Source organism: Bufo bufo, chromosome 6, assembly GCF_905171765.1.
Source record: "Bufo bufo chromosome 6, aBufBuf1.1, whole genome shotgun sequence".
Classification (NCBI taxonomy): Eukaryota; Metazoa; Chordata; class Amphibia; order Anura; family Bufonidae; genus Bufo; species Bufo bufo.
In genome coordinates, this window is record NC_053394.1 from 195,991,339 (window position 1) to 196,009,645 (window position 18,307).

Here is an 18,307-nt window from a genome sequence, read left to right on the forward strand (position 1 = left end):
AGAGGGTCATGTGACACATCAAACTTATTGGGAATTTCACAAGAAAAAAAATGGTGTGCTTGGTTTTAACGTAACTTTATTCTTTCATGAGTTATTTACAAGTTTCTGACCAGTTATAAAATGTGTTCAATGTGCTGCCCATTGTGTTGGATTGTCGATGCAACCCTCTTCTCCCACTCTTCACACACTGATAGCAACACCGCAGGAGAAATGCTAGCACAGGCTTCCAGTATCCGTAGTTTCAGGTGCTGCACATCTCGTATCTTCACAGCATAGACGATTGCCTTCAGATGATACGAGATGTGCAGCACCTGAAACTACGGATACTGGAAGCCTGTGCTAGCATTTCTCCTGCGGTGTTGCTATCAGTGTGTGAAGAGTGGGAGAAGAGGGTTGCATTGACAATCCAACACAATGGGCAGCACATTGAACACATTTTATAACTGGTCAGAAACTTGTAAATAACTCATGAAAGAATAAAGTTACGTTAAAACCAAGCACACCATTGTTTTTCTTGTGAAATTCCCAATAATTTTGATGTGTTACATGACCCTCTTCCTATTGAAAAAACAAAAGTTGGATTCAAAATGGCCGACTTCAAAATGGCCGCCATGGTCACCACCCATCTTGAAAAGTTTCCCCCCTCACATATACTAATGTGCCACAAAGGTGTATCCATATAAATGGCCCACCCTGTAGTTTTGCACCAACTGGAGGGCTGCAAGTTGAGCATCCCTGGTCTAGTTAATACAGAACTGCCCTACACTTTGTGAATGTTACAGTGACAAGCTCATACTTCTATAATTACATCATTAATCCAGTCATTATGCCTCTGCATGAACAACACGTGTACCAGCTCATCGATGTTGCATCATTAGATAACGGCTGCTGGAGACTGGCATGCCTCAAATGGACTGGCCTGCACTTTCTCCAGACCTGAATCCCATTGAAAACCTATGGGATCAGGTGAGACGCCATGTAGAGGCTCGTAACTCCATACCCTAGAACCTCAATGACCTGATTGACGCACTTTAAGAAAAATGGGATTCCATTCCTCAGCTGACAATAAGTCAACTTGTGAACAGGAAACTGTAATTAATGCTCAAGGCCACATGACAAGCTATTGAGACATTGACATTTTGTGTGGGGTATGCCCACCACTGTTTTTTGTTTCAAAAAATTGCTTAAGATGAGGAAATCACCATTGCATGACTCTACTTCAAGGGGTTTTCCGGGTTCAGAGCTGAACCCAGACTTACCCATTTTCACCCAGGCAAGCCCCCCTGAGATGAGCATCAGAGCATTTCATGCTCCAATGCTCTCCTTTCCCCTGTGCAAAATCGCACAGGGCAAAGGCTTTTTCTCGTTCATTCCATTGGGGGACACAGACCATGGGTATAGCTTAGAGATATTACTAGGAGGGACACTATGCAAAAAAAGAAGCTCCTCCTCCTCGGGCTATACCCCCAGGCACCTCCAGGAGAACTTCAGTCTTTGCTTAGTGTCCGTTCAAGGAGGTTGACGCTTATTCTTCTCCTGTTTGTTATTTTCTGTTTTCAGATGGGGACGCAGGTCAGCATTGCGCTTTCCTGGCCCCTGTGGAGTGTCTGCCACGGTCTTCTGAAGGTTCCTGGCTACCTCCCATTCCCCCACAGAAGAAAAGTGGATCCAGGCTCGACATGTAAGCTCTGGCATCCCACCAGCTGCTGGGACACCTGCTGCCTACCCTCCACCAGAGCACTGCCCTCCTTTGGAGTCAGATGTCTGAAGAGGTGAATCCCTGCTGGTCTGGACATCGAGGGAGCATGCTGAGCAGATAAGTATTGCCTGCTTCAATCTCCCTCCCCCCCCCCCCCCCCCCCCCTATCTTCATGTCGTTTGTCTGACACTCTGAGGCCGCCTGGGTGAGCTAGAAAAGGACCTGCTGAGGGCTTTTTTTTTACTATGGGAGGGGGCCTTCTGGGTAGGGCTGGTGATTCCTGCCTACGGATATATTGGCTTTCCTACCTGCCTACAGCGCAACGGCAACTTGATTTCGGCAGAGGCAGGAGCCTCTGCATATGGTGTATTTCTATTCACTTAGACTGCGGCCGCTGCGCTCTCTGCAGCTCCCCGCGGACCGCTCCTTCATATATTAACCCCCGCTGCGCCGTACCACGGGCGGGCGGGAGAAAGGGTGTATTTTAAATCGCGCGTGCTTATTTCGCGCCGCTATGACGCGTTCTAGGGGGCGGAGCTTCGGCGTCCCGATCTGTCTCTCCTTACGCCGGAGATTCTGCTGGATTGCGGCCGTGCAGCTCCTCAGTTCTCGGTGACCGGAGACTTCTGCTGTTGCCTGGGTGGTAGGAATTGCAGCAACCTGGTAGGAAATATTTTTTGGAATACCACCATGCCTAAACCTGGGGCCCCTAAGCCTTCCAAGGCTTCCTCTCAGGCTCCACTGGAGTCATGTAAGATATGCCTTAGGCCTTTTTCTGTCACTGGTTCCTGTGACTCATGCCCTGCTCCTGGACAGGATCAGCCTCCTTCTCTTGCTCAGCCCGGTCCTCCCTCTGCCCCTGCGGAACCAGCGGTACCCGCCTGGGCCTCCGCCATGTCTAATGCGGCAGCTGATCTGGCCTTAGTTGCCAAGGCAGCCATGTCCTTCATGGAGCGCATGGCGGCTACTACTCCAGTGGCATCCACCACTCCATCCCCTCTCAGTGACTCTCACAGAGGGCGTCTGACTTCTAAAAGTCAGCGTGAGCGGCAGCATTCCTCCTCGGATGACTCCGCTTCTCCCCCTCGCCTTGAGGCATGCCCGGTTGACTCTCCCCCTCACAGGGAGCGCAAATCCGATGGGGAATTGTCCGGATCTGACGAAGTCACGGAGCGGGAACCCCTGCCTAAGCTTTCCACCATGGTAACAGAGTTGGTGGCAGCTGTCCGTGACACTTTTAATATACAAGGGGATTCTCCTCCCTCCACTAGTCGGGAGTTCTCCCTTTTTCCACCCAAGAAACAGGAGTCCGCCGTGTTCCCTATTCATGAGGAATTCACTGCGGTCCTATCAAATGCTTGGGGTCGACCTAATCAAAAATTTTCGGCCACCAAGCGTATGGATACGCTTTATCCTTTTCCAGCTGACACAGTGGAAAAGTGGACTTCTTCCCCTAAGGTAGATCCTCCGGTGGCCAGGTTAGCTAAGAACACGGCCCTTCCCGTCCTAGACGGTTCCTCTCTGCAGGATGCGGTGGACAGACGTTTGGATTCACTTTCCAAGTCCATCTTCTCACTGGCGGGCGCTGCCCTGCGACCGGCCTTTACGTCGGCTTGGGTCGCCAGAGCCCTTACGACGTGGTTGCAGCGGCACCACCAGGATCTGTCAGAGCAGGACGCCTCTGCAGATACTCTGGATTTTATCATCCAGATGTCTCAAGCTTCTAAATATCTCTGTGAGGCTTCAATGGACATCGGCTCCCTCTTTGCCCGTATTTCGGCCCTCTCTGTCATTCAGCGCAGGGAGGTCTGGCTGAAGGTGTGGGATGCTGATGCCTCATCCAAGCGTTCCCTCGCTAACCTTCCCTTTGAAGGGTCCAGGCTCTTTGGGGCTCAACTAGATGAATTCATTTCTGCCGCAACTGGGGGCAAGAGCACTCATCTACCCCAGCCCAAGACCAGGCGTCCCTTTCGGTCTCGGCCTTCAGGTTTCCGGGGCCAGTCCTTTCGTCGCTTCTCCACTGCCAGGACGCCGTCGTCCTCATCAGCAGGGGGATCCCAGGACTCCCGCAAGAAGCCTTTCTTCAAGCCCCAGCCCTCTTGGCGGCCTCGGGCGCAGTCAGCCCGTCCTCCTGCTCCCAAGCAACCCTCCGCATGAAGGGGGGCCGTCTGCTCTCCTTTCAACAGGTCTGGAAGGCTCACGTTCAGGACGCCTGGGCTCTGGAAGTGGTGACGTCCGGCTACAAGTTGGAGTTCGCGTCCAGCCCGCCGGAACGTTTTTTCCCTTCTCGCGTTCCGGGGGATCCAGCCAGGGCCTCGGACCTCTTTTTTGCGGTCTCCTCTCTTTTGGACCGTGGTGTCATTTCCCCCGTTCCCCCAGAAGAGCAAGGGACAGGTTTTTACTCAAACCTGTTCGTTGTTCCAAAGAAGGAGGGGTCAGTGCGTCCAATCTTGGATCTAAAACTTCTCAACAAGTTTCTACGGGTGCAGAAGTTTCGCATGGAGTCCCTTCGCTCCGTTATTGCTTCTCTGCTTCCAGGAGAATTTCTCGCGTCTGTGGACATTCAAGACGCCTACTTGCACGTCCCTATTGCAGAGTCCCACCATCGCTTTCTGCGCTTTGCCATAGGGGGGCGTCATTACCAGTTCGTCGCCCTACCTTTTGGGTTGGCGACCGCCCCTCGAGTTTTTACAAAGATTCTGGCGCCTCTCATGGCGCTTCTTCGCACCAGGGGCATCTCTTTGTTACCATACCTAGACGACATCTTGATAAAAGCTCCGTCTCTTCCACAGGCCGAGGACAGCATCCGAATCACGGTTCAATCCCTGGAACGGTTCGGGTGGCTGATCAATCTCCCCAAGTCCTCTCTGCACCCCTCCCAGAGACTCTCGTTACTGGGGATGATCTTGGACACCTCGATTTCTCGGGTGTTTCTTCCAGATTCCAAGGCTTCCCAGATTCGTCTGGCAGTGGTGCTCCTTCTACGCTCTCCACGTCCCACCATTCGGGAGTGCATGCGGGTGCTGGGCCTTATGGTCTCGTCTTTCGAGGCGATTCCGTACGCCCAATTTCACACTCGTCCGCTACAACAGATGATCCTTGCCCTCTGGAACAAGAACCCTCGGGGTCTAGACACTCCTGTTCGTCTGTCCCGGCAAGTTCGAGCGTCTCTCCCTTGGTGGCAGTCTTCCCTGAACCTATCGTCAGGAAAGTCCTTCCTTCTGTTCTCCTGGACGATAGTCACCACCGACGCCAGCCTCATCGGTTGGGGAGGTGTTCTCCGGAACCTCACAGTTCAGGGTGTCTGGTCGACGGAGGAATCCCGTCTCCCGATAAACGTTTTGGAATTAAGGGCGATTTTCCACTCCCTCTCCCATTGGACTCCTCTCCTTGCGACTCGCCTGGTGCGGGTTCAGTCGGACAATGCCACGGCTGTGGCTTATGTCAACCATCAGGGCGGGACTCGCAGTCGGGCAGTAATGCGGGAAGTAGCGAGGATCCTCTTATGGGCGGAGTCTCATGTTCCAGTATTGTCGGCAGTGTACATCCCGGGAGTCGACAATGGACGCGCTGGTATCTCCATGGCAGCGGTTCAGCCTCCTTTACGTCTTCCCTCCGATTCCTCTGTTGCCGAAGGTGCTGCGCAAGATCGAGGCGGAGGGGATACCAACCATTCTCGTCACTCCGGATTGGCCTCGCCGCGCCTGGTTCTCCAGCGTCGCTCGTATGTTGGCGGACGTTCCGTGGCCTCTGCCCGACAGAGAGGATCTCCTGTCTCAGGGGCCGCTCTTCCACCAGAATTCACGGCAGCTGCGTTTAACGGCGTGGCTGTTGAGACCGCCATCCTGAGGAAGAGAGGCTTCTCTGATGAGGTGGTGAGAACCATGATCAGGGCTCGGAAGCCGGCTTCTTCACGAATCTATTATCGCACCTGGAAAGCCTTCCTGTTTTTTTGTGAGAAATCGGGCTACCCGCCCCTACGTTTCTCTGTCCCAGTGGTGCTGTTCTTTCTCCAGTCCGGCCTCGACATGGGTCTGTCGCTCAGTTCTTTGAAGGGTCAGGTTTCTGCTTTGGCTATCTTTTTTCAGAGGTCCATTGCCTTTTTGGGACCTGTAAAAACCTTCCTACAGGGGGTGGCGCATTCTGTTCCCCCGTATGTGCCTCCCTTGCCCCCCTGGGATCTCAACTTGGTTCTGCGCGCCCTTCAGGCGGCGCCTTTTGAACCTCTGAGGGAGGTCTCTCTGGTTTTACTCACCTGGAAGGTAGTTTTTCTGGTGGCCATAACCTCCATCAGGCGAGTTTCGGAGCTGGCCGCACTTTCCTGCCGGGAACCTTTTCTGGTCTTTCACCAGGATAAGGTGGTGCTCAGACCGGTGCCTTCTTTTTTGCCCAAGGTGGTTTCTCTCTTCCACCTTAACGAGGATCTTGTCCTGCCCTCTTTTTGTCCTTCTCCGGCGAACCCCAAGGAATGCGCTCTCCACTCTCTGGACGTCGTCAGGGCTCTGAAGGTGTACCTGGGGGCTACCGCTTCCTTCCGGCGTTCAGACTCTCTCTTTGTGATTCCTGAAGGGTCCCGTAAGGGCCTGGCGGCTTCCAAGGTCACCGTGGCGCGGTGGATCCGTTCCGCTATTGCTGCGGCATATCGCGCTCGTGGCCATGTTCCGCCGTCGCGGATTACCGCTCACTCCACAAGGGCAGTGGGAGCTTCCTGGGCTAGACGCAATCGCGCATCCGTTTCCCAGTTGTGTAAGGCGGCCACTTGGTCGTCCTTACATACTTTCACAAAGTTTTATCAGTTACACTCTCTGGCCTCGGCTGATGCTGCTCTTGGGCGCAGGGTATTGCAGGCTGTGGTTCCGGTTTGACTGCTGGACGTTTATTCCTGGTGGTGTTGGATTTGTTCTTTTTTCCCACCCCATGGACTGCTTTGGGACGTCCCATGGTCTGTGTCCCCCAATGGAATGAACGAGAAAAGGAGATTTTTGTGAAACTCACCTGTAAAATCTTTTTCTCGTAATTTCCATTGGGGGACACAGCTCCCGCCCCTTTTTTGGTTTACGCCTTATGGTGTGCTGTGTGATGGTTTCCATAGTGTTTTATTTCCGTTCTCCTTCTCCTACTGCTTTTGCAACGACTGAAGTTCTCCTGGAGGTGCCTGGGGGTATAGCCCGAGGAGGAGGAGCTTCTTTTTTTGCATAGTGTCCCTCCTAGTAATATCTCTAAGCTATACCCATGGTCTGTGTCCCCCAATGGAAATTACGAGAAAAAGATTTTACAGGTGAGTTTCCCAAAAATCTCCTTTTTTAGGAGATCCAGTGATGTACCAGGCTCTCCATGGGGAAAGCTAGGCAGAGGCTTCAGCTAGCAGTGAGCCCGGTGATGTCACTGGCAATAATGGGTGGGTTTTAGTGCTGCTGTAGCCTGTAAAACGGCTGTGGAAGCGCTAAAGTCTGCCCATCAGAGCCGGTGAAGTGACTGGCAGCACTTCTAGGCAGAGCATCAGAGCATGAAATGTCACAGGATGCTCAATCGGGGATCATTTCCACGACTGACCCTAATGCAGATAGCAGACTTGTAACACGTCAGATGCTGTGGTCAAATCTGAGGAACAAAAACCCAGAAGCACGTGCTTCCAGATGTGTTCTGGCTTCCCCAGAGATCAGGGGAGCCAAAGTGTGTATGTGGCAGCACCTGTCCTATAGTGTGACAGGAGGCTGCTGAACATTAGTTCTCAGGGCTCATAGGAACATAGGGGGTCATTTATTATCAAAAAATACAATTATATTAGGCGTATTTCTGGCTCAGATTGCGGCGCAAAGGTTAGTTGCACCGTAGTGTGAGACTTTTCCCCACTCACGCCAGGTCTTAAAAAAGTGAGCAGGGAAGGGCCAGTAGGCCGATCTCATGCATCATTTTTTACGCCTCTTTTAGGTGTAGAAAATGGTCTAAATGTGAGCCAGAAAGGAAGCTGGCTTACATTTAGACTGGCCCCTCTTCTTAACTTCGGTGGATCCATCACCGGATATAGGGGTTATTAAGACCGGTGTCTAAAACACTAGTCTTAATAAATGACCCACATAATGTAATTCTTATAAACGCTAATGCATTGGAGTCTATGAGAAATGCAATCTAATGATTGCATGCAATGGTCAAAATGGCCATTACATCGTTTTTTGGTCGCTTCAGCTCGCACAAAAATTTTTTATAAAATAAAAAGTGATAAAAATGTCATACACACCCCAAAATTGTATCAATAAAAAGTACAGATTTCTCCTCAAAAAAATGAGCCCTCACACAGCTCCGTACACATAAGAAAAAAAAAAAAGAAAAAGTTATTGGAGTAAGAATATGGTGATGCAAAAAAAACATTTTTCCCCAAAGTTTTTGTTCAGTATTAAAACACAAGAAAAACTATACATGCGGAGTATCGTTGTAATCGTACTGACCCAGAAAGTAACAGGTCAGTTTTACCGCATAGGAAATGCTGTCAAAGCAAAACCCATAAAACAGCTTCTGAGTTTATTTTATTTTGTTTTCACTTCCACCCCATTCAGAATTTTTTTCCTACTTCACTACATTGTATACAACCATAAATGGTGCGTTAGAAAGTACAACTTGTCCTGCAAAAAAAAGGCCCTCATACGCCTATGTGAATAGAAAATTAAAAAGTTATGGCTTTGGGAAAGCTTGGAGTACAAAACAAAAATAAAAAAATTCCCGGTCATTAAGGGGTTATATTTATATTCCCCTGAATATTACTGTAGTGATGGAATTCCTTCAGGGACAGTTAAATAAAAACCTTAGGCCTTGTCAGAAGTGCATCTCTAATTAGGCAATGTGAGGCGGTGGCCCTGTGCTACCACAGCAGGGGGGGGTGCAGTTTAGCCTCCAGCCCTGAATTCCTACACAGCCCTGCAGACATCTATGTCTTTGGGGATTATTATACATTGTGGTTTTATTGCGTTTTGTGCCACAATTCGCAGCTAAAACCGCAATGTACAATGACCCCTAGGCATACCATAGTATGAAGGACTTTTGTGAAACAGTAATGGTAGGCTAAAGGACCTTTAATGATGTCATCACATCGCATGATCGCAGGTCCTTTAGCCTCCAAAAGATGCCAGAGGAGAACTGAAAACCTGCAGCCTGTAAGTAAATTAATTTACTTGTAACATAGTAACATAGTATATAAGGCCGAAAAAAGACATTTGTCCATCTAGTTCAGCCTGTTATCCTGTTATTCCTCTGATCAAGAGGAAGGCAAAGAAACCCTGTGAGGTAGAAGCCAATTTTCCCCACTTAAGGGGAGGGGGGGGGGTGGGGGATTCCTTCCCGACTCCAATAAGGCAATCAGAATAACTCCCTGGATCAACAACCCCTCTCTAGTAGCTATAGCCTGTAATATTATTACACTCCAGAAATTCATCAAAGCCCCTCTTGAACTCTTTTATTGTACTCACCATCCCCACCTCCTCAGGCAGAGTGTTCCATAGTCTCACTGCTCTTACCGTAAAGAATCATTTTCTATGTTTGTGTACAAACCTTCTTTCCTCCAAACGCAGAGGGTGTCCCCTTGTCGAAGTCCTGGGGATAAATAGATAATGGGAGAGATCTCTGTACTGCCCCCTGATATATTTATACATAGTAATTAGATCTCCCATCAGTCGTCTTTTTTCTAAAGTGAATAACCCTAATGTTGATAATCTTTCAGGGTACTGTAGTTGCCCCCTTCCAGTTATTACTTTAGTTGCCCGCCTCTGATCCCTCTCTAGCTGTGCTATCTCTGCCTTGTTCACAGGAGCCCAGAACTCTACACAGTACTCCATGTGTGGTCTAACTAGTGATTTGTAAAGTTGTAGGACTATGTTTTCATCACGGGCATCTATGCCCCTTTTGATGCAACCCATTATCTTATTGGCCTTGGCAGCAGCTGTCTGACACTGGTTTTTACTGCTTAGTTTGCTGTTTATTAAAATTCCTAGGTCTTTTTCCATGTCAGTGTTACCGAGTGTTTTACCGTTTAGTATGTATGGGTGATTTGCATTATTCCTCTTCATAGAAACGGATTAAATTATGAAGCCATGCTGATATGATGTTATTTGCTTGTTTTCATTGAGATCCTCTAAGATAGCATCTCTTAGAAAACCTTCAAACAGTTTACCCACAACAGATGTTAAACTTACCGGCCTATAGTTTCCGGGCTCTGTTTTTGGATATTGGCACCACATTTGCTATGCGCCATTGACATAGTTGCCCCAGTTACAGGGGAAATACACCCCAGAGAGGCTGTACAGAACTATACTGTGCTGTACAGCCTCAGTCCAGGGCTGATTGAGGTCTGTGAAAGACCCGACAGCTCCTGCACTCTCCCGGCCCTGGCGCTCGGTGAGTGCTGTGTACGCAGCGATCTAGAAGGCAGGGACACCTGGGAACTGTCCCTGCCTTCTCTCTGGGATGTCCTGCTGTCACTGACACCGGGCAACCCGCTCTGCAGCTGCATGATTAGCGTGCAGCTGCATGATTAGCATTCCAGAACGTCCATTCAGAGTTAAACATCCACCCATAGGACGTTTATATCTTATGGGCGGATGTGAAGTGGTTAAAAACAAAAAATTCAGGAAATCACATTGTATGACTTTTAAAGAATTTATTTGTCTTGCATTGCTGAACAGAAGTATTTGAACACCTGCAATAATTCTGGCTCTCAAAGATCTGTTACTGTGCCTTTTAAAAAGTCTGCCCTTACTCCACTCATTAATCTAACTTGGTAGCACCTGTCTTGGGTCTTTAAAGACACCTGTCCACCCCACAGTCAGCCAGATGCCAACTACTACCATGGGCTAGACCAAAAAGCTGTCAAGACACCCGAGACAAAATTGTGGACCTCCACAAGGCTGGAAAGGGCTATGGGGCAATTGCCAAGCAGCTTGGTGAAAGTAGATCAACTGTTGGAGCAATTGTTAGAAAATGGAAGAGGCTAAAGACGACTGTCAGTCTCCCTCGGACTGGGGCTCCTTGCAAGATTTCACCTCGTGGGGTATCACGGATGATAAGAAAAGTGAGGAATCAGCCCAGAACTACAAGGCAGGAGCTGGTCAATGACATGAAGAGAGCTGGGACCACAGTTTCAAAGGTCACTGTCGGTAGAACACTACGCCGTCATGGTTTCAAATCATGCATTGCACGGAAGGTTCCCATGCTCAAGTCATCACATGTCCAGGCCCGTCTGAAGTTTGCCAATGACCATCTGGATGATCCAAAGGAGGCATGGGAGAAAGTCATGTGGTCAGATGAGACCAAAGTAAAAAATTTTGGTCTAAACTTCACTCGTATTTGGAGGAAAAAGGAGGAGTTGCATCCCAAGAACACCATCCCTACTGTGAAGCATGGGGGTGGTAACATCATGCTTTGGGGGTGCTTTTCTGCGAAGGGGACAGGACGACTGCACTGTATTAAGGAGAGGTTGAATGGGGCCATTTATTGTGAGATTTTGAGCAACAACCTCCTTCCCTCAGTCAGAGCATTGAAGATGGGTCGTGGCTGGGTCTTTCAACATGACAATGACCCGAAGCACACAGCCAGGATAACCAAGGAGTGACTCCATAAGAAGCACATCAAGGTTCTGGAGTGGCCTAGCCAATCTCCAGACCTAAATCCACTAGAACATCTTTGGAGGGAGCTGGAACTCTGTGTTTCTTAGCGACAGCCCTGTAACCTGACAGATCTAGAGGAGATCTGTGTGGAGGAGTGGGCCAAAATCCCTGTTGCAGTGTGTAAACCTGATCAAGAACTACAGGAAACGTTTGACCTCTGTAATTGAAAACAAAGGCTTCTGTACCAAATACTAACACTGATTTTCTCAGGTTTTCAAATACTTATGTTCAGCAGTGCAAGACAAATTCTTTAAAAATCATACAATGTGATAATACACACTACTAAGTGTTAGTGTCCTAAATACCTGGATATGAGTAGTAGTGCTCTTACTTTATACATATGAATACAGGGGACATTTATCAACACCGACATTTTAGGCGTCTGTCTTGTTTTCCTCTGCTGGCATAGGCCCCTCATGAAATTGTTGCATCCTCCGGCAGTCTGTGCAACACACTTAAAGGGTTTATCCAGTAATGTACAGTACAGACCAAAAGTTTGAACACACCTTCTCATTCAAAGAGTTTTCTTTATTTTCATGACTATGAAAATTGTAGATTCACACTGAAGGCAAAACTATGAATTAACACATGTGGAATTATATACATAACAAACAAGTTTGAAACAACTGAAAATATGTCATATTCTAGGTTCTTCAAAGTAGCCACCTTTTGCTTTGATTTCTGCTTTGCACACTCTTGGCATTCTCTTAATGAGCTTCAAGAGGTAGTCCCCTGAAATGGTTTTCACTTCACAGGTGTGCCCTGTCAGGTTTAATAAGTGGGATTTCTTGCCTTATAAATGGGTTTGGGACCATCAGTTGCGTTGAGGAGAAGTCAGGTGGATACACAGCTGATAGTCCTACTGAATAGACTGTTAGAATTTGTATTATGGGGCAAGAAAAAAAGCAGCTAAGTAAAGAAAAACGAGTGGCCATCATTACTTTAAGAAGTGAAGCTCGGTCAGTCAGCCGAAAAATTGGGAAAACTTTGAAAGTAAGGGCTATTTGACCATGAAGGAGAGTGATGGGGTGCTGCGCCAGATGACCTGGCCTCCACAGTCACCGGACCTGAACCCAATCGAGATGGTTTGGGGTGAGCTGGACCGCAGAGTGAAGGCAAAAGGGCCAACAAGTGCTAAGCATCTCTGGGAACTCCTTCAAGACTGTTGGAAGACCATTTCAGGGGACTACCTCTTGAAGCTCATCAAGAGAATGCCAAGAGTGTGCAAAGCAGTAATCAAAGCAAAAGGTGGCTACTTTGAAGAACCTAGAATATGACATATATTTTCAGTTGTTTCACACTTGTTTGTTATGTATATAATTCCACGTGTTAATTCATAGTTTTGATGCCTTCATAGTCATGAAAATAAAGAAAACTCTTTGAATGAGAAGGTGTGTCCAAACTTGTGGTCTGTACTGTATATTGATGACCTAACGTCAGGATAGGTCATCAATATCTGATTGTCAGGAATATGACACCTTGGACCTCCAAAGATCAGCTGTTTGAAGAGGAGGCAGTACTCTATGCAAGTGCTGCTTCCTCTTCACTACACTGTACTTTGTCTCCTTTTTAGTGACGGGTAGTGTAATTACAAGCTCAAGTGAATGGAGCGAGTACTTATTATCACGCTGAGACGATGGGCAGTATAATGAAGAGGAAGCGTTGGTCTCATGGAGCGCCACTTCTGAAAACCGCTGATTTGGTGGGTGTCCCAGGAGTCGGACCCCTGACAATCAGATATTGATGATCTATCTTGAGGATGCCATTTCGCCTTAGGCAGCAGACAAACTAGGTGCAGCCCTGGGCCTAGTATCTTAAAAGTTCATTAATGGGCATTAAGTGCTCTTTTTGATGTTAAACTATGCAACCATCCTTGGATAAAAAGATTAATTAGGGCAGCTAGCAGGTTATATTATTCATTTAAAGTTAGAACTCCATCTTTGGATCTAAACTTAGGGGGTCATTTATTATCCAGAAATATGCCTATATTAGGGGTATATCTGGCGCAGTATGTGGAGCAAAGGTTATTTGCTCCGGAATCTGAGACTTCTTCCCACTCATGCCAGGTCTAAAAGTGGCATGGGTGGGGAAGGGGACAGTGTAGAAAATGGTCTAAATGTAAGCCAGTAAAGAGGCTGGCTTACATTTAGACTGGCGCTGGATGCGCAGAAGTTATTTAGAGGCCGACACCTCTTTATAACTTCGGCAGATCCACCTCCAGCTATAGGGGTTAAGACAGGCGTGCAAAAAACGCCAGTCTTAGTAAATGACCCCCTTAGTGCTTATTTGCCTTTCTCAAACCCCGTTTGAACCCTTTCATTCATTCTATTCCTATTAGATTACTATCTTACAAAGCAGGTTCTTTAGTGGCAATAACCTTAGCCAAAAGGGTAGGGGATATTTCAGCCTTGTCTGCTTTACCTCCCTACACCATGATTCTGGAGGACAGAATTGTATTTAAACCTGTCCTGTCATCCTTTTGCTAAAATCCATCTAATGAAGGTGAAAAGGAATTTTACAATTATATTCTAGATGTTGCAAAATGTCTGGTTAGGTACCCGGAGGTTACTACACTTTGGAGATTAGATTCCCAGTAGTTTGTCCAGTTACAGGGGCTAGGAAAGGAAAGAAGATTCCTAGCCAAACTTTAGCTAGGTAGATTATTAGCGCTATAGCAATGGTTTATTCTTCTAGTGGTTTGGAGGTCCCAGCGGGGTTCTCAGCCCATTATACTAGGGCCATGTCTAATTTCTGGGCGGAAAGTGTGTCTGCATCCACTGATCAGATTTGCAAGGTGGCAACCTGGAGTTCACCAAGCAAAAAAAAAAGGATTAGAGAGGTATCTCCCTTTTCCACTATTAAGAACTGAAGTTTATGTAAAAGACTTTATTCAACCAGAAAAAAAATCAATCAGTCCTATGGAATTTGCTGAGGAGAAGGAAGAGGATGGGCCTTTTTAAAGTAGAGCTCCTGTGCAATTGGAGTTATATTTAACCCCTCAGATGAGTCGATATGTTTTACCTTTATTTATAAAAAAAAATGCCAAATTTAAAGTGTAACTGGCATTCTTTTTTTTTTTTTTTGTAATGTGTAGGGGCAGTGATATTGAAAATTTTTGTTGTATACATTAATTACTGAAATCGTACATTTCTGTTAGAAAAATAGCTCTGAAGTAGCCCATTTTGAGCCTTAGCAAAGCTCCTCTGTCTTCTGCATACATAACAGTGTAGACCTGCTCAACATTGACCGTGTTATGTAAGCTAAGGCTCAAACTGGGCCATTTTAGAGCTATTTTTCTAACAGAAATGTATAATTTCAGTAATTAAAGTGTATTACAAAAATGATCAGCATCACTGCCACTATACATTACAAAAATAAAAAAGAATGAGTTACACTTTAAGGAAAATTTTGAAAACCACCCATTAATTAGGCTACTTTCACACTGGCGTTTCTGGGTCCGCTTGTGAGATCCGTTTCAGGGCTCTCACAAGCGGCCCAAAACGGATCCGTTCAGCCCCAATGCATTCTGAATGGATAAGGATCCGATCAGAATGCATCAATTTGGCTGCGTTTGGTCTCCGTTGCGTTTTTTAGACTGTCACTAAAACGCAGCTTGCAGCGTTTTGATGACCGTTTTTCACTGACACAATATGGTGCAATTGAAAACGGATCCGTCCCCCATTGACTATCACTGCAAGTCAAGACGGATCCGTTTTGACTTAGAATTTTTTTTAATGGATAATGCAAATGGATCCGTTATGACTGGAATATCGGTGCGGATCCGTCTGTGCAGATACAAGACGGATCCGCACCAGACGCGAGTGTGAAAGTAGCCCATTTTAGAACCTCCCCTCAAATAATAAAAATATTATTTTACAAACTTTGTTAACCCTTTAGATGTTTCATAAGAATTAAAGGAAAATGGAGGTGAAATTTTACTTTTTTTTTTATTTGCAGATTTTCCATTTTTTCCTGTAACACATCATGGGTTAACAGCCAAATAAAAGTGAATATTTATAACCCTGATTCTGCATATGTGGTCGTAAACTGCTGTATGGGCACATGGAACGGCTCAAAAAGAAAGGAGCAATATATGGTTTTTGGTGGACAGATTTTGCTGGACTGGTTTTTAGGCACTATGTCACATTTCAAGATCCTGTGATGCACCCTTAGGCCTCTTTAACACGACCGTGATTTTCCCCCCCGTTTACGGGCTGTTTTTTGCGGTCTGTATACGGAACCATTGATTTCAATGGTTCCGCAAAAAAAACGGAATGTACTCCGTGTGCATTCCGTTTCCGTATTTCCGTTTTTCCGTTCCGTTGAAAGATAGAACATGTCCTATATTTGGCCGCAAATCACGTTCCGTGGCTCCATTAAAGTCTATGGGTCCGCAAAAAAACGGAATGCATACGGAAATGCATCCGTATGTCTTCCGTATCCGTTCCGTTTTTTGCGGAACCATCTATTGAAAATTTTATGCCCAGCCCAATTTTTTCTATGAAATTACTGTATACTGTATTTGCCATACGGGAAAACGGAACGGAAACACAACGGAAACAAAAAACGGAACAACGGATCAGTTTAAAACGGACCGCAAAACACTGAAAAAGCCATACTGTCGTGTGAAAGAGGCCTTACAGTAGGAACTCTCAAAAAGTGACTTCATTTAGGAAACTACCGGATGAGGTGCCAGTATTATTGGTGCTATTTTGGGGTACATATGATTTCTGATCGCTTGATATTATGCTTTTTATGAGGCAAGGTAACCACAAAATGGCTACGTTTGTGGCACTGTTTCTATTTTATTAATTTTTTAACAGAGTTCTCCTGACTGGATAGATAATGTGTTTTTGTAGAGCAGTTTGAAAAAGGGCGCGGCAATGCCAAATATGCATATTTTTATATTTTTGTTTCAGTTTTACATAAAGGATTTTTGAAAACAAAAATAATGTTTGTCTTAATTTTCTGAAAGCTACATTTCTTTTATTTTTCTGCCGATCGACTTGTGTAGGGGCTCATTTTTTGCTGGATGAGTTGACATTTTGATAGGTACCATTTTTAGGTACATATGATTATTATTTTTTGATCCCTCAATATTAGGCTACTTTCACACTGGCGTTTCTGGGTCCAAAACGGATCAGTTCCGCCCTGATGCATTCTGAATGGATAAGGATCCGTTCAGAATGCATCAGTTTGGCTCCGTTGCGCCCCCATTCTGCTCTCGAGGCGGACACCAAAACGTTGCTTGCAGCATTTTGGTGTCCGCCTGACGATGCGGAGCCAAACGGATCCGTCCTGACTTACAATGTGAGTCAATTGGGACGGATCCATTTTCACTGACACAATATGGTGCAATTGAAAACTGATCCGTCCCCCATTGACTTTCAATGTAAGTCAGGACGAATCCGTTTTGACTTAGACTTTTTTTTTAAAGAATAATGCAAACTGATCTGTTCTGAACGGATACAAGCGTTTGCATTATCGGTGCCGATCCGTCTGTGCAGATACAAGACGGACCCACACCGAACGCAGGTGTGAAAGTACCCTTTGGCAATGTGTGTTTTTTTTTTCTTTTATGGAATTCGCATTAGGGAGTAGATCATGTGATATTTTTATAGACCAGGTTGTTATGGATGTGGCAATACCTAATATGTCTAAGTTTTTAAATTGTTTTCAGTTCTACACAAAAAATAAAAATTTTCTTCAAAATGCTTTTATTATTTTTATTGGGGGATTGTGTCATGTAGGGGCTAATTTCTTGCAGGAAGAGATGACTGTTTGATTTGTACTATTTTTGGGTAAGTGTCTTTTTGATCGCTTGGTATTACACTTTTTGTGATGTAAGGTGACAAAGTGGCATTTTTGGCAGTTTTTTTGCATTGGACTACATAGTTTTAAGGCTTCATGCACATAACTGTGTGACCCCCGTGGCCGTATTGCATTCCGCATCACAGATCGCGGACCCATTCACTTGAATGGGATCGGCAATCACGGAAATGCGGAACAGAGGCACAGATCGGAACTGGAAGCACTGCGGAGTGCTTCCGTGGTGTTTGTGCCCGTGCCTCTGTACCGCAAAAAAGTAGCGCATGCACTACTTTTTTGCGTTGCGGACCGTCGGATGCAGATCGCGGACCCCATTCAAGTAAAATTGCATTTATTAATTTTTTCTTTAAGACTGGGGAATCGATGTCTTTCTGTAAACACATTGGTATGTGCTGATCCGCACAATTTAAAATGGTAGCAAAATTGTAACTTTTTATTATTTTCTTTTACCAAAAAAGGCACAATTGCAGACTTTCCACTTTCCAGAAGTTGCCCTCACTGTAAAACACATACACAGAACACTGCCCTTATGCTATCCCTTTCTACTGATATAACCTGACTTCAGTCTATAAATTCAGTCTGATGAACTATACTGCTAAACTATCCCTGCAACACCCTGAGATGGTTGGCTTGCCAGACACGAGGCAAACACATCCTCTCACATCATTGGCTGAACTCACAATGACATCACAACAGACCAGCCAGTATCCTGTCCCCCGTTTTTTTGACAGGCTGCCTGCAAAGCATTGTGACGAGCCTGCCGGACGGGGCCCCTCCCAGGGTGAGGTAATCCTCTACCTTCATCCTCTCTGCCCTGTTTTCCTGAAAAAGTAAAATGGCGTGTGCAGTCTAGCATGATGTGTTAGAGTTATTTGTGGTGATGAAAAAAACTGTTACCTTCTGATTTTAATTTTCTATGGCAAAAAATACCTGTAAATCTTGTTGCTGTTTTGTCCATTTTAAATGGTGTAGCTTGCATCCAACATCTTCAAATAACATATCTTACAATTTCTCTTCTTTTCTACCATGTTAATCATTCATAGAGATGTCTAGTGCTTACTTTACTGCATGGTACTCCTTCCTTTTCAGGGTTATCACTAATGTCATTTTGTTTTTCTAACATATC

At 46.1% G+C, this 18,307-nt stretch overlaps 1 protein-coding gene across 5 annotated transcripts in view; it reads left to right on the forward strand.

Moving 5' to 3' along the window:
- The window catches only part of LOC121005185 (erlin-1-like), a 343,035-nt gene that overhangs the window by 261,277 nt on the left and 63,451 nt on the right, over positions 1 to 18,307 (forward strand). The window lies entirely within an intron of this gene.